At 44.8% G+C, this 4,521-nt stretch overlaps 1 pseudogene; it reads right to left on the bottom strand.

Annotated features, from left to right (window-relative positions):
• Positions 1-3,207: 3,207 nt before the first annotated feature.
• LOC107728820 (olfactory receptor 10A4-like) overlaps positions 3,208-4,521 on the bottom strand; it is a 4,984-nt pseudogene continuing 3,670 nt past the window's right edge.

Raw genomic sequence — 4,521 nt, 5'->3', positions numbered from 1 at the left:
CGCCTGTCTGGGCAGCCCCCACGCAGAGACTGCTCGCTTACTGAGTCGGAAGGCTCTCGCTGAGAGCATGAGTCTCGCTCTTCTCCACTCGCGGCCCGCCTTCATTGAAGGCAGCCCTGCTCTCCCGTTTCTCCTCTCTCAGCGAGCCTCAGAGAGAGAAACAGCTGAGTCAGGGAACTAAGCAACTGGTCTGAGCATTCGCATGCCGTACCCCGTGCTCGCTCTTCCCGCTGCGCTTTGATCCGCCGCAGAAGGGCAGTGAGCTGCACGCTCACTGAGACAGAATGCTCACTCTGAGTCAGGGAACTAAGCAACTGGTCTGAGCATTCGCATGCCGTACCCCGTGCTCGCTCTCCCCGCTGCGCTTCGATCCGTGTCTTACTCATGAAAATCGGCGCTCCTCTTTACATCCAGCGGCTCTATTTTTCTAGGTTGATCGAAGCGGAACGCTGTCACTGACAGCTTCAAATTGGTGTGTGTGTGTGTCGCTATGGCTGCACTCACAGAGACGGGCTGCTTTTACCACGAAAGCTCCGCTGCTGAGCCATTGGTTCGTTTTTAATCCACTGCACGAACCAATGGCCGTGCAGTTACACTGCGTTATTAAAAGGCTTCAGTCATCGGAGAAAAAGGAGTTTTTCCCAAAGCGTCTTAAACAGATGCAGTACTCGTTCCGTATCTCAGGGAACTTAGGTTACGTTAGTAACCGAGTACGTTTGTTTTCACACGGATGCTGTAAAATGTAATTGTTACGAAATATAGACATATATTACTACAATGATATTTAACACATCCATAATATTGCTGTGGATAGAAGGAGGATCTTTAGGAGTTATTCATGGTGTGTTGAAAGTAATGAAATGCTTTTACACTTTTAAATTTCCATTTAATGATCAATGGTTGAAGGATGAGTAAAATAATGTCACCTCATTGCCACCCCAGTTTTTGAAAATGCTTATTATTGAGCTCATAGAGCGATCCTTTTGCGGATTGTTTACAGTGTAAACGAAAAGCGTCATGGGCCGTAGGAAAAAGGTGAATTAAAGAAAAATGCAATTGGCTGAAGCGCTTCAATTTTCCAAGGCTTTAATAGTGAATTTAGTCTTTTTAGATTTTCATAAAATACATTGTGGATCGGTACAAAGACAAAAAAATTCTTAAGTGTAACTATTTAAACAATAGAATTGATTTTATGCGTGTGATGATAAATAATGTAGAGCCAGGTGTGAACATTTTGTGAACACAGAATAGTGTTCTTTTATGTCAGTTGCTCTGAGGTCCGATATATTGTTTGTCTCCAACCATTCTTAAATTATTTATGAACTAATTTATGTATTCACATGCATACATGAACATTTCATTGTCATTTCTTAATTCAGAGATGTTGCACAATAAAAAACGTGCTGTGTTGTGTTTAATATGTGTTCTTTATAATTAAATGGTGCAAATTAAAGTATGCTAGTTTTTATAATGTGGATAGAGTGTTTAAGGGAAAGCGTGGTGTAGGCAGACCCCAAAAAGGGAACAACCCTAAACTAAAGCCTCATGCATCACTCTCCGACAAAATGAATAGCAACCAGTGCCATAAGTGTGGTAGCTCCTCAGCTCATGCAAAGCGAGATTGTCCAGCAAATGATGTAAAATGTCACGCCTGCGGGGAAAAAAGGCCATTATAAGCGAATGTGTGCATCATCAAAAGCTGTGCGTGAAGTGTGTGAGGGTGACCCCATATTCCTGGGCAGCGTTGCAGGTCCTGGCGAACCATGGATGGTAGACATAGACATTGGTCACAAACGAGTGTCATTTAAGATCGATACAGGGGCTGATGTCACCGTCATTCCAGCAGAAATGTTCAAAGAGATTTTTAAAGAAAAATTACCTGCCCTCGGGGATGCGACGAGGCCGTTGCTTGGGCCAGTGCAAGTTCCTTTGGATGTAGTTGGAGTTGCCAGGCTTCTGCTAAAGAGAGGTGGAAAACAGTCAGAGGACGATGTGTACGTAATCAGAAATCTGCATACTGCACTTCTGGGACGACCGGCTATCTCAAAGCTTGGGCTTGTGGCACGATTAGATAGCATCGACATCGAAACACTAAAGATGAGCTACCCAAAACTGTGCAGTGGCTTGGGAGAAGTACAACAGCCATATGTGATCAGTCTGAAACCAGGAGCCACTCCATTCTCACTCAAAACCCAGAGACGGATCCCGCTACCTCTAATGGGGAAAGTTAAAGAAGAGCTGCATCGTATGGAGACATTGGGAGTAATTAGTAGAGTGGAGGAACCAACAGACTGGTGTGCCGGGATGGTTGTGGTCCCGAAGAAGTCGGGTGCTGTTCGAATATGTGTAGACCTCTCCAAGTTGAATGAGTCCGTTCGCCGAGAAAAATACATCCTGCCGTCAGTCGAACAGACACTTGGAATGTTGGCTGGTGCCCAAATTTTCAGTAAGCTAGATGCCAATATGGGATTCTGGCAGATACCGTTGTCAGAGGAGTCTGCACAGTACACGACATTCATAACTCCGTTTGGTCGCTATTTCTTCAGACGGCTTCCCTTTGGAATTACTTCTGCACCCGAACACTTCCAAAATAGAATGGCTACAGAAGTCACAGATGGGCTGGAAGGCACAGTGTGTCATATCGATGATGTGCTGGTGTGGGGGAGAACAGAGGAGGAGCATGACTCGAGACTGCATGCGGTGCTGGAGAAAATGCAAAAGGCAGGCATCACTCTCAATGTTGAGAAGTGCGAGCTGTCGAAGAGGAAAGTGCATTTCTTAGGACACTTCATTTCTGCCGAAGGAATTAGTCCTGACCCAATGAAGACTGCAGCTATCAGAAACATGACTGAGCCCTCCAATGTGAGTGAATTGAGAAGTTTCCTGGGAATGGTAAATCAGCTAGGGAGGTTCATTCCCCAACTGGCAGACAAAGATAAAGCTCTTCGCGACCTGCTGTCAAAAAAGAACTGTTGGATCTGGAGCACAGAACAGGCCAAAGCTTTTCAAACTCTAGAAAGGGGTGATGTGGGGTTATTGATGTGTAACCACAGGCTGCCACTAGATGGAGCGAGAGCGACAGGGATGGGCCAGCGAGTGGTATAACGTGACATGTAAGGTTGTCTTGAGAGTTTTCAGTAAAGCACGTAAAGACAGTTTGAATCCAGAGTCTTTATTTACAAGACACGACAAAGTGTGCTAGTTTTTTTAAGATAACTGCAAAGCAAATGTAGAACTGGATATTTTATTGAAAAACAATAATGTGAACACAAAATAATATTCACAGAAGCATCACAGAAAGCCTCCAAGACAACATTATATATAATCTCAGCACATTACACTTGAACCACAGTTATTTTGTACATTAATGTGAAGTTTTAGGGTGCTTTCACACTAGCACTTTTGGTGCGCACCCGGGTTCCGAACTGGGGTGCGCACCCGCGAACTGTAACGTTACCCGAGTCCGCTTAAAAAGGGTGGTCTGGGGTACGGTTCAAGTGAACTCCGATACGGTTCGCTGCTGATGTGAATGCAATCGAACCAAGTGTGAAAGCACCCCTAGAGGATGAACAGACAGTCCCTGGGTTAATAAAGAATGAATCCTGCTTCGAATCTCTTTAGTTTTCAGTGAGTAGAGGATGGGATTCACACAGGGTGTGATGAGGGATGACAAAGACAAGCTCACCAGACCCACACTTGGGATCCAAAAAGAAAGAAAAAAAAAAGTAAGACAGAAGATGCTTACAATAGGAATGAAGAAAAGGGCCACTAATATGAGGTGCTCTGTGCACGTGACCAGCGCCTTAAAACGGCTCTAAGTATTTTTCATTCTGAACACAGCAGTCAGTATACCCATGTAGGTCAAGAAAATAAGGTCTGGTAATAAAGATTATAGTCAAAGTAGTGGCATAATTCCACTGGGGTGTCATATTGTCACGCTCGCTACTGTGAGGAGCACGGAGCGAGGAATGAGGAGACGCAGAGTCAAATTCAAACTTAGGCCCTGTCCACACGAATGCGGTTATTTTTAAAAATGCAGCTTTTTCTACGCGGTTTGGCCGTTCGTCCACAAGCGAACTTCTGATTGGCCAATATGGCTTTACGGTTGAGATTATATCGCCACATGTTGGTTTGGAATGCTCTTGACAGTGCTTCACAGCATGTGTTTGCGTTTTCATGTGGACTGAGATGGAGAGGAAAAACAATGTTTTTAAAAATACCCGTGTACGTGTGGACATGGCCTTATAGACTTTAATAATATCCAGGGAAACAGGAAAACACGTAATTCCCAAGCGTACTCCACGAAGGGGAGATCTCTGCGGGCTAAGGCGGCGAAACAAGCGGTGATTTCCGTAGCCACGGGGAGAAACTGGGGAAACAAAAAACTTTCAAAACGGAAATAAAACGGGGAGGAGCGCTTCTGTTTACTTTTTTGTTGGGTCTGGAATTCTGTCACGGCTCGCTACTGTGAGGAGCACGGAGCGAGGAACGAGGAGACGCAGAGTCAAATTCAAACTTATA

This window comes from Sinocyclocheilus rhinocerous, unplaced genomic scaffold, assembly GCF_001515625.1.
Source record: "Sinocyclocheilus rhinocerous isolate Xijiao unplaced genomic scaffold, SAMN03320098_v1.1 scaffold397, whole genome shotgun sequence".
NCBI classification, from domain to species: Eukaryota; Metazoa; Chordata; class Actinopteri; order Cypriniformes; family Cyprinidae; genus Sinocyclocheilus; species Sinocyclocheilus rhinocerous.
Note: the sequence above shows the minus strand (reverse complement) of the source record. Positions and strands in the feature narration are given on the sequence as shown.